Here is a 12,089-nt window from a genome sequence, read left to right as displayed (position 1 = left end):
ATTAGATTTCTCTTAAATATATTTTTCCATTCATTTCTTTGGGTTTTCTAGTTAGACAGTGATATAATCTATAATTAATGATAGTTACCTTTTTCTTTCAAATATTTAAATCTCTTTATCTGTTTCATGTCTTATGGCATTGGCCAGAAAAACTTGCAAAACAATACTAAATAATTTTTTTCTTTTTTGGAGATTTTTATTCTTATTTTTAAAGGACTTCCTTTAAAATGTTGGCTGTGGTTTGAAATAGATACTGTTTATATGTTGGAGAAGTGTATTTCATTTCTTACCTTTTAAGTGTTTTTAAATTAGAAATCAGTTATCTTCGAAGATTCATACAATTTGAACAACTTTATATATAAATTACAATGTTAATGTTACCTAGGAAGAAAGATAGAAATTAAGGATCAATCTTATCTTGAATATACAGGTTACTATTTCCTCTAAAATTACCTGTCTCTGTATGAGGTCTTTATGAGTCTTCTTATGGATTTGAATATTGGAAAGCAATTAATCTCCTGGGGGTGAGCTGGTGGGTTGAAAATCTTCCTTTTAATGGCCTAATCCCTAGTTTCTCTATATAGAAATCTATACCTTGCTTTTATCTGGTTTGGGTCCCACAGGAACCTTTTATCCTTGATTCTTACTTTGAATTCGCATGCACACCAAAAGTTGAAACATTTAAGTTTTAAGTAGAAACCATATTTAAATTCTATAATCTTAAACTAGGTAATCTTCTGGTTAAAGTTTATTGGTATTTTAAAATAACAGTTGTTTTCCTAATGTAAAAGTAATCAATATTTATTGTAGAAATTTGAAAAATGTGGACAAATACAAAAACCTTAAAAATGCTACATACAGTTTTATAAGTTTTTTCCCCCACTTACTGTATTTTGAATTTTTCCTATTTTAAGTAGCTTTATACTTCATGATTGCTAATGGTTAACATGTTATTCTGTCATGGGAGTATTTTACCATTTATGCATCAAAGCCCTATTAGTATGTATTTAGCTCATTTTCAGTTTTTCATAATGGCAAATAATTTAACGATAACCATCCTTATACGAATATCTTTGTCTATATCTCTTTGGGAAAGTTTCTACATTTCTTTTTTTTTTTTTTTTAATATATCTTTATTGATTTCAGAAAGAGGGAGAGGGAGAGAGAGATAGAAACATCAATGATAAGAGTCATTGATCAGCTGCCTCCTGCATGCCCCCTCCTGGGGATCGAGCTCGCAACCCCTGCACGTGCCCTGATCAGGAATCAAACCGTGGTCTCCTGGATCCTAGGTCAGTGCTCAACTGCTGAGCCACACCAGCCAGGCTACAATTCTTTTTTTAAAATATGTTTTTATTGGTTTTTTTCAGAGAGAGAGAAACATCAATGTGAGAGAAAAACATCAATTAGCTGCCTCTCGCACACACCCCGACCAGGGACCAAACCCACAAGCTGGGCATGTGCCCTGACCAGGAGTTGAACTGGCAGCCTCTTGGTGCATGGGACAACACTTAACCAACTGAGCCACACTGGCCAGTGCTATAATTCTTTTTCTTAGAGTAGAATGACTGAAAGAGGTATACATTTTCAAGGACATATTGCTTAAGTTTTCAAATTTCTGTTTAAGGTAATTGAAAACAGTATCATTCCCACTACATATACCTGTTTTTCTCAGCTTTGCCAAAATTAGATGTTGAAATTTAAAAAATTTTTTGCTAATTTGTTAGGGAAAGAATCTTATGGCAAGTTTTAATGTACATTTCTTTTCTTACCACTGATGTTGAACATTACAAATATGTTTATTAAGTATTTATATGTTTTCTTCTGTAAATTGCATTGCCGATTTTGTAGTTGAGGTGTTCTTTTTATGTTGACTCAAGATAGAGCATAGCAATTAGGAGTATGGAACTCAGAAAGAATTCAACACCCAAATCTCTGTTCTGCTACTCATCAGCTATTAGACCTTGGACATGTTACTTCTTAACCACTCAGTGCTTCCATTTATTTATTTTAAAAGTGGGACTAATTGTATCTCTCATATAGGATTATTATGAGATATTGTGTGCAAAGCGCTTAGCTTGCCTTACACCTAATAAGGACTCAATAAAGCGTAGCTTTTATTATATCGAGGTTCTTAACCCACTCTGCCTGTAAAGAGGCTTTTTTCCTGGTTTATAATTTCCCTTTCAATTTAGCCTACAGTGTCTTTTATGTATTTAAATTTAAAATTGTTATGTAAACAAAACGTGGCTTTTTCCTTTATGGCTTATTCCTTTTCTCTAAAAAAAAACACCTTTTATACCCCTGAAGATCAGATAAATATTTACCTACTTTCCATCTGGTTCTTTTACCATTTTATATTTTACATTTAATTCTTTAGAACATTCGGAATAAGTTTTAGCCTTTGTGTAAAGTTAGTGTGATGTTACTATTTTGTGTAAATTTTTTCCCTTTCAATTTTTCCAACTATGTTGACTAATCTATCCTTCCCCCCAGTGATCTGAAATGCCATCTTTTTCATATCCCGACTACTTCCAGGTTTTCTGCGTGATTCCATTATCAGTCTATCATTACATTGGCACCATAGCATAGTATATCTAGCATATGTACATTATGTACATTCTAGCTTTATTGCATGTTTAATATCTGGATGTACTCATCCCCTCTCCCTCCTGTCTATTTTTTTTTAAACTACAAGTTTGTTTCTGTATGTAACTACAGACTTACAGCCTACTGAAGATTTAAATTTTTCTGTCATTCTATTTAGTGCAATAGAACGAACTTGGGCTACAGACTCCTAGGACTTGGGTTCCACACCTGGCTCCACCACTTCCTAGCTGTTTAAGTTGGGCATATTATTACCCTCTGTGCACTTCGGGTACTCTATTGGAGTAATCATGTGAAAATCAGCACTTATCTCAAATTCACCGGAGGCAACAGGACCAATTTGACCAGAGTCACCTCGCTCAGATGTATCCCTTTCTATAAAATAAACCACTGTTATAATGCTGCAGAAAATTTCTAAGTCAGTATTTTCATTCTGTTTTATCTTATCTGTTGTCACCATAATATAATTTACATAACATTAAGATGTTATGAGCAACTAAGCACCTTATATGCATACACATGCACACACATATAAATCCAGCTGTATAATCATATTCATAAATGAATGATGATGATGTAGTGGTTAAGAAATAATGACCTGGATGTGACATTTTTCTGGGTTTTATTTTACTTATTTATTCAAATATTTTTATTGATTTCTAGAGAGAGAGGAAAGGAGAGGGAGAGAGAGAGAGAAGCATCGATGTGAGAGAGCAACATCGATTGGCTGCGTCCTGCACACCCCCTATGGGAGATCAGGCCTGCAACCCAGGCATGTGCCCTGACCAGGAATCGAACTGGCGATTGCTCAACAGACTGAACCACACCAGCCAAGACTGTTTTGTGTGTGTTTTTAAAGATTACATAGGGAATTTGATGTAACCTTAACACTTTTATTGAATTAATATATATGTGTTTGAAATGTATAATAATCGTTACAGTTTACTGGACACCTACCCTGGACCAGATGCTGTTTTTTAATGCCTTATGCATGTCATCTCTTAATCCTCATGACAGTGCCCAGGTGGCAATTACATCTGTTTTGTAGATGAAGGAACTGAAGTTTGCCAGATTGGACACCTGTATTAGTGACAGCCAGTAACTGATGGAGCCAGGATGGAACCCAGAGCTGTCTCATGTCCTAGTCTATGCTCTTTCCAAGTAATCTGCCACATCCAAGTATATTTGCAGTCCTTGTTTTGCTTTATAAAATCCAATTTCTGAGAAGCTACAGAAAGAAAAACTATTCTTTTAGCTAAAGCCTGAAACTTGGACTTCAATTTAGTAATAAAACGTGATCTGATACACAATGTTATGGCTGTAATCCATAGGATATATGAAGAACTGATGCAGTTATAGTGTAAAGGTACATTGTGTGGAAGAGGAATGGATTTGGTGTGGAGAGGGCTGTGTGTTTTAAAATTTGAATTACCTGCAGTGCCTATTACATTCTGTAGATAATTGCTTCAGATCCTTGACTTTGGTGCAGATGTTCATGACATTAAAGATAGTCACTTCATGTGATATAATGAAACTATTTTTTTCCTTATAACAAATCATTCTATTTTATTATAAGAAATAAGAAAATAGAGATAAGCAGAATGGTGAAAGAGGAAATCCCTCATAACCCTTCTTCCCAGAAATAACCACTGTTTAACTTTTTGGTGTCTACCCTTCTGTCTCTTTAAATGTATATGTGAGTATAATTTTTTATTGTTTATAAAAATGGGATTATCTATTTGTAGCCAGCTATTTTTTTTTTTTTTTCATGAAAAATATATCATGAGCTCTGGCCGGTGTGGCTCAGTTGGTTGGAGTGTCCTCCCATACATGAAAAGGTTGTGGTTCAGTTTTTGGTCAGGGCACATACCCAGGTTGTGGTTTTGATCCCGGGTTGGGCACATGTGGGAGGCAGCTGATCAATGTTGCCCGAGCTCTCTCTCTCTCTCTCTTCCTCTATTTATATATATATATATATATATATATATATATATGAGCATCTTTTCCAAGGAAACACCAAATGGTGGATGACGTGGGTGCTGGAGGAGGCCCTGGGGGTGCTGGAATGGGAGGCCCTGGTGCTTTTGCAGTGCATCAGGCCAAGGTCGCAGCCCGCGTCTGGGGTTAGCCGAGGCCTAGAGTTTTGAGGAGGCAAGGCCAAGGCCAAGGACAAAGAGTAGGTCCCCATCACCAAGCTGGGCTTCCTGGTCAACAACATGATCAGGTCCCTGGAGCAGATCTGTCTCTTCTCTCTGCCCATCAAGGAATCTGAGATCATTGACTTTTTCCTGGGGGCATCTCTCAAGACGAGGTTTTGAAGATTATGCCAGGGCAAAAGCAGACCCATGCTGGCCAGAGGACCCAGTTCAAGGCATTTGTCACCTTGGGGACTACAATGGACATGTCAGCCTGGGTGTTAAGTGCTCCAAGGAAGTAGCCACTGCCATCTGTTGGGGCCATCATCCTGGCCAAGCTCTCTATTGTCTCTGTGTCGGGAGGCTACTAGGGGAACAAGATCCAAAGCCCCACATAGTCCCTTGCAAGGTGACTGGCCGCTGTGGCTCTGTGCTGGTACAGCTCATCCCTGTCCCCAGGGGCACTGGCATCATCTCAGCTCCTGTGCCCAAGAAGCTGCTGCTGATGGCTGCTATCAATGACTGCTACACCTCAGTCAGGGGCTGCACTGCCACCCTGGGCAACTTCACCGAGGCCACCTTTGATGCCATCTCCAAGACCCACAGCTATCTCACCCCCGGCCTCTGGAAAGAGATGGCGTTCACCAAGTCTCCCTATCAGGAACTCACTGACCATCTTGCAAAGACCACCCCAGAGTTTCTGTGCAGAGGACCCAGGTTCCAGCTGTGGCTACCACATAATTTTATACAAGAAAAAGAAATTGAATTAAGCCTGTTTAAAAATGAACTTTTTAAATGAAATTAAGTATTCTCAAGGTTCATTTTTAAAATTTAAGTGTAGTTGGTGTACAATATTATATTAATTATATTAATTTCAGTTGTACAATATAGTGGTTCAACATTTTAATACCTTACAATGCAATCACCCCACTAATTCTAGTAATCATCTGTCTCCATGCTATTTATCACAGTATTATTGATTATATTCTTCTGAGGCCTCTCTCCTTGGCTTGTTGATCCCCTCCCTCCGTCTTCACATGGCCTTCTCTGTGTGTGTGTCTTTGTGTCTGTGTCTTAATCTACTTCTCTTATAAGCACATTTGGATTATGTCCCACCCTAAAGACCTCATTTTACCTTAATTACCTCTGTAAAGGACCTTTGTCCAAATATAGTTACATTCTGGGTACCGGGGACTAGGACTTCAACATATGAATTTGGCAGGGACACAATTCAGCCCACAACAAAGGCATACACTGGCTTTATTATAAAAGGTCCCACAGAGGAGGCAGTCTGTAGTGTAGCTTTTATAGTTTTAATGACATTTTGTTGTTCAACACATAACAAATCTTTAGCCTGTAAGCTCACTAGGGCAGAGATTGTTTATTGTTGTATGTAGAGTCTGGAACATCATCACTGTCTACCAATTGCTGGCTGAATAAATGAGTAAATGAGTGTCAAGCTTCTTTAGTAACATGAAGTAACATAAAGTCAACCTACATACTTATTTTTTGAGCATGTGTTCTATTCCTTACCTGAAGTGTGCCTGACAGTGCCAAGTCCATTGCCATATGGAAGTCAGAGGCAATGGGTAAAATCACCCAGTACCCAGCTCACCGTGAAATAACACACAAGCACTAGATCTGACTTTCTTTCTTTCTGAGGGAAAGAAAGAGAGTTTTCTGTGTGCTAGGATATACATGTTACCTTCGGTGTTTACAAATGGTCAGAGTCTTTGACGGCTATCTAGCTGTGTGATTTACTGCAACATCTTTAGCACTTTTTACAGTTGAAAACTCTGGTCTGATCCTTGGACCTGGGAATATGGGAACCTATTTTGTGATCAAGATGATCGGTGGCCAGGCAGTATGGACAGTGTCATTGGGAATATTAAAGCACTGTCAGTGGTCTCCACTTATAAGTGCTGTTTGGGGTCTACTTGCCTGAAATTGCAGAAATTTTACTTTGGTTCTATGCATTCCCCATCCATTGAACACACAAAGGTACATGTACATACTCCTTATTGAAAGAGTATTTATTTCACTTCTTTATACTCTGGTTTGTGAATGAAGAGCTCTATCTTAGAAAAAAACAAATATTTAATTATAATGACTAGTATTTTAAGCAAATAAAGAATCTCCATTCAGTGAAAATAGAGCAACTTTTTCTAGTCTCTGCTCTCTTGTCTGAAGTCAGAAGGAGGAGACAACTGGTCCCTGAAGTTAAATCATTCAAAAATTCTAATAAGTAATGAACTTGTGTCTTGGAGGAAAGGTTGGCTTAGAAGAGTTATTTATTTAACCTTCCCTAATGTTCTGATATCTTTGAAATGACTTTTATAGTTTAGAAGTATGATGAGTCATCAATCTAAAACCCAACTGAGAATCAGGAAATAAGCAACTTTTGGCTTCTGGGCAGCAAAAGGAGATGCTCACACTTACTAGCCGCCCGTTTCTAACAATCTTGGTTACCTTGCTCGCTGATCTCTGGGGATCAGAAACAAACTGTTAGGGAAGAGTAGGTTGCTGTTGCCGGGCTCACTGAGTTCAGAAAGAAGTGACAAGTGACAGCCCAGGTAGTGAGGGAGGAAAAATAATAGAAGCAGACAAAAAAACTCAAATTGGAACTTACTGTGGAGTCCTAGGGTATGCTAGCAAATAGCTGCCTCAGGTATGTCTAGTTTCTTGAAGATGAGACCATCTCGCGGCCTAGTATAAATCTTGTTTATAAAAAGTAATCTTTGTATGGCAATCCAATGTAATATTTGAAGTTTATGATAATAATTTGTTTATATATTAACTTTCTGATTTTTTTTAGAAAAGGGAGGGAAAAAATGAGGCAGTGCATAGTACATTTTAGAAGTTTTTATTCCATGTGGCAATTCAAAGGGAAAACCACCAGCCATCGGAAATAATGCATTCCTTAAGTGGTCGGGGTAAAGTAATGATGTATTTAGGGTAACACAGATACCCTAAATACATCATTAAGGTGTTCTCAGTAGAGGTGTTCTCAGTAGCCCATCCCATGACGGTGCTGCTGTCTGAGAGGGAGCACTGAGCTAAACTGCAGGGGTTTGGAAATTCTAAATGACATCTCACCCCTGCCTCTCGGCCGTCTGCTTACTTGCCACCCCTCAGCAAACCCCTTCCTCCAGCAACTCTCCTATGCCCCCAGCCCTTTCCAGGTCATTCCCACCCCACTTATGTACCTATTCTCCCTCTGCACACTTTGCAAAATATATCCTTTAAGGACCTGCAGTATGCCGGTCCTGCGCTGGTGCTGGGATGGAGAGACCATTAGCCAAGACTTGTTCCCACTTTCAAGGGACAGCCCATCCATCCAGGCCGGGGAACCCTTTGTTCTAGGAATCTAACTCGCAGGCCTCTCCACAGCACTTCCCCTACCTCCACATCCTGATGGGAACTTGCTTTCTCCTTAGAGACATTGCTTCCTCTAAAAGCCCCTCCGCAGGAAGACTAGTCCCAGGTCACTGGCGGGGCCGTAGAGTCCCCGAACACGTTCCCTACTGTCCCTTCCACACCAGGCTCACCATCTTCTTCTAGTCCCTCCTTCCTGCATCAGTCAGCTTGCGCTGCCGTAAGGAAGTACCGCAGGCTGGGTGGCTTAAACAACAGAAATGTATTTCCTGACATTCTCAGGCTGCAAGTCGAGATCAGGATGTTGGCAGTGGCAGTTTCTTCTGAGTCGTCTCCCCTTGGCTTGTAGGTGCTCCCTTTTCTCCGTGTCCTCACCTGGTCTTTCCTCTGTGTGTGTCTGTGTCCTAATCTCTTCTTATAAGGACACCCTAATGATATCATTTTACCTTAATTACCTCTGTGAAGGCCCGATCTCCAAATGCAGTCACCTTCTGAGGTCCTGGGGGCTGGGACTTCAACATGGAATTTGCGGGGGGGGACACAATTTAGTCCATAATACCTCCTCTGACGTTGGTGACATCTGGTTATGCCTGCTTCTTCTAGTCTGTACCCAGGTCACCTACTGATACCAACTTCCAATTTTTCCTTTCAAGCCCGTCCCCTCCTTCATTTTCAGTGACAGGACCGTCCATGTAAAGAGTGCGTCCTCTGGCCTTTTATAGTTTTCTCCAATCCTCAGCCTCGTCAGTAGGAGTTCTGCTCCATCTCACAAGAGTCCTTTGGCCCTCTTTTCCCTGAGGTCTCTCTCCCTGTTTCCCCACTTTCAGCCCCCCTTTCCCTCACCCTGCCTCACCCTCCCAGCCACTGAACCTGCTTTCCTTCCTCATCTTCGGGTCCTAGACCACTCCCTGTTCCCACAGCCCCAGCCCCTGCCGGTGTCATCCCCCTTGTGATGGATTTTACTCATTTCAATTTCCAACCGGCAGTAATCCCTACCATATGTTTGCTTTCCTCTGCAGCTCCATGGTATTGAAGCTAAAACAGAGCTGAGCCCTCCTACCACCGATTCCTGGGTTCTTCCCTCTGAGCCTCAGCCCCTTGCTGCTCCCTGGCTCTCGGCGCTGCTGCTTCTCCCCATTCAGAGCCATCGATGGGAACCCCCACAAGCGCCTTCTCCCATGACTATTCTCAGTAGGTGCCTACTACTATTTCCCCCCCCCCCATAGAATATGAATTATCCTTCTTTTCCCCAAGTATGATCTTTCTACCATTTCTTCTCTGCCACAGACACACACACACAGACACACCTTCCTTCAAAAGTTGTTTCTGTCTCATATTTATGTATTCTCTCCCCTCTGGACCTACATTCCTTTCCTGCTCACATAAATGGTCTGGGTGGTTTACCCATTCTAAACCCCTTTCCAGACTCTGATATTCCTAGAGATAACTTTCAAGGCACTGTTGAGCAAGGAGTCTCAACTTCAGCACTCTTGCCATTTGAGCCTTGGTAATTCTTTGTTGTGGGTGTTGTCCTGTGCCTTGTAGGATATTAAGCAGCATCTCTGGCCTCGACCCGTAAATACCAGTGATACCATTCCTCCAACTTGTGACAACCAAAAAATGTCTCCAGACATTGCTGAACATCCCTCAGGGGTCAGAATCACCCCAGTTGAGAACCACTGGTGTAGACATTAAGAGGGTGGACCCTGGTAGATCATCTCTAGCCTACTGTGCTGGGTACATAGAATATCCGGCTACAGCTGTAGAATATAATCCGCACATATGGCGTGTAATTCTTGGGGAACAGAAGGAGGTTCATCTCTTAGGTTGATGTGAAGGAGAGATGGTTAGAAAGCAACTGAGCAACACTTAATGCTGTACTTTCCATACCTTTCCAATTAAATCCTTGATAAACAACTGCACAGATAACAGTGGCCCTTCTGCAAAACTCCAGCCCCGTGCATTTTGTTGAGATGAGTCAAGATAGTCAAGTAAGCATTGTTATTGGCAAACTAGTTCTCAACTAACAACAGCGGTGACAACAACTTTTGGGGTCAGACTGCCTGGTGTGCATCTCAGCTCTGTGTACCAACTGTGTGATGTCGGGACTCTGTTTCAGTTTCATTTGTAGAATGGGTGAGATAATAGCACCTGCCAGATTGGAGGTGGAGCGGAGGAAGCAAGACAGTACACACGAGGCCCTTAGAACAGTGCCTGGCACACAGGGATGTTCAGTAAATATTAGCTGCTCTTACCCATGTTCTTGGTACTTTCCTTTCTGTCCCTTTTGTCACCTAACTTCTCACGGAGCATGGCCTTCACTTCCTCTTCTTCCAGTCACTCTTTAACCCCTTGTTTTGTGGCCCCTGCCTTCCACTCTCAAATCAACTTAGTTTGCCCGATCTTACCTTTTTTCCAGCTACTTGCCTTTATTTCTCTGTATCTTAACACTCTTAACCACCTTTTCCCTTGGCAGCCCCTACTTCCTTGGCTGTTCTGCTGCTTTAGAGGAACATGAGAGAGCTCTTGTGATTCTTTCTTCTGCCACCTAATTGCAGGCATTTCCCTGGGTTCAACCTCTAGCCCTTCACTGTTTCTCCTCTCCATCTCTCAGATGTTTCGCCAGGCCTTTTTCCAGGGTCCAGCCTCTTCTCATCTTCCACACACCACTGGCCTCTGCCCACCACTCATGCCACTGGTGAACGGACCCGCCACCCATCCAGGTACCCAAACCTGGGACCAGAGAAGCAGCCTTCCTTCATTCCCTTCTTCTCACGCCACAACCCTTTGGGACCAAGCCCAGTGGATTCCATCTCTTTACCATCTCCTGCCTTTAGTCCCTCTGCCTGTCTCACTGTTTTTGCTTTAATCCTTGCACTGTCATTGGTCACTCTGCCACTGCTGCAGTGATTTGCCTTCTTTTGGTGACATACCTCTTGATCAGTGCTCCAGAGGGATTTTTTTTGCTCTTGTATCAAATTGGTCAAATTCTGTTGAATCTATGTCCTAATTATGTCTCAAATCAATCCATTTCTCTCCACCTCTGCAGCCAGTGGCTTACTAGGTCCTTATTGCTTCTTAGATGGACTCTTCTCTTAATTCCTAACTAGCCTTCCTGTCTCGAGTCCTCCAGACCCTTCTCCACGGCACCATGAGGGAGGCTCTGTCTACTCTCCTCCTTAAGCCCGTTCAGGGCCTCAGTGTTGGATGAAGTGCACTCTAGCTGCGAGGTGCACAGGGCTCTAGGGGGTCTGACCCACTGCCTGTTTCTCCAGTTTCATCTCTTACTGCCTCCCCTCCTCGCTCTGGTCCAGCCACAGAGGTACATATTTGCAGTTCAGGGAACTGACCTTGCTTTACTCCTCTTGCCCTTGAGCTTACTACTCACTGCTCCCTCTGCCTGAAGGGCCTCGGCCCTCCTTTCTGCCTCGGGGACACCTACACATCTTGTGAGATTCGGCAGATGTGTCATCTCCTCCAAGTGGCCTTTTCCAATGTCCATATCTTTTTTCTTCCTAATTCTCTCTCATGGCAGAACTCTGTGTTTTCCATACAGTTCAATATCACCTAGCCTGTCGCCTTCCTCCTCCATGGGCCCCAACCTCTGACTCTCATTTTGTCATTCATTCTCTCAGTCACCTGGCTAAGACCCAGGCATTATCTTGGCCCTCACTTGTTTACACCCACATTCCCAGTCCACCAGTTGCTTTTCTGTGACTTCTTCCTCTGAAATGGGTCTTGATCATCTGTGCTCCATTCCCTCTACCTGCACCCTAGTTCAGGCCCTCGGACCTAAGGTTTTCCATGGATGGTATTCAAAATGCTTTGTGGGATAGCCTCAGCTTGTTTACCTTGCAGTCTCATCACGCATATATTCCTGTATCTGTTATAATCCAGCCTCACTGGAATCCTTAATGATCTCTGAACAGGACTCATGACTTGCTGCAGTCATGCCTTTGCACCTGCTGTTTC

General features: G+C 41.9%; 1 protein-coding gene and 1 pseudogene across 2 annotated transcripts in view; both read left to right on the top strand.

The window, feature by feature from the left end:
• Positions 1-12,089, top strand: part of RREB1 (ras responsive element binding protein 1) — a 170,772-nt gene that overhangs the window by 27,349 nt on the left and 131,334 nt on the right. The gene's annotated exons all lie outside the window — the stretch shown is intronic.
• On the top strand, positions 4,635-5,483 carry LOC308560978 (small ribosomal subunit protein uS5 pseudogene; annotated as a pseudogene). The gene is made up of 2 exons: positions 4,635-4,685; positions 4,788-5,483. The product of its transcript is annotated as a small ribosomal subunit protein uS5 pseudogene (transcript).

The sequence above is a fragment of the Miniopterus schreibersii genome (assembly GCF_964146895.1).
Source record: "Miniopterus schreibersii genome assembly, chromosome: 8".
Lineage (NCBI taxonomy): Eukaryota > Metazoa > Chordata > Mammalia > Chiroptera > Miniopteridae > Miniopterus > Miniopterus schreibersii.
The sequence above is the reverse complement of the archived record's forward strand: the minus strand, read 5'-3'. Positions and strand labels throughout refer to the sequence as shown.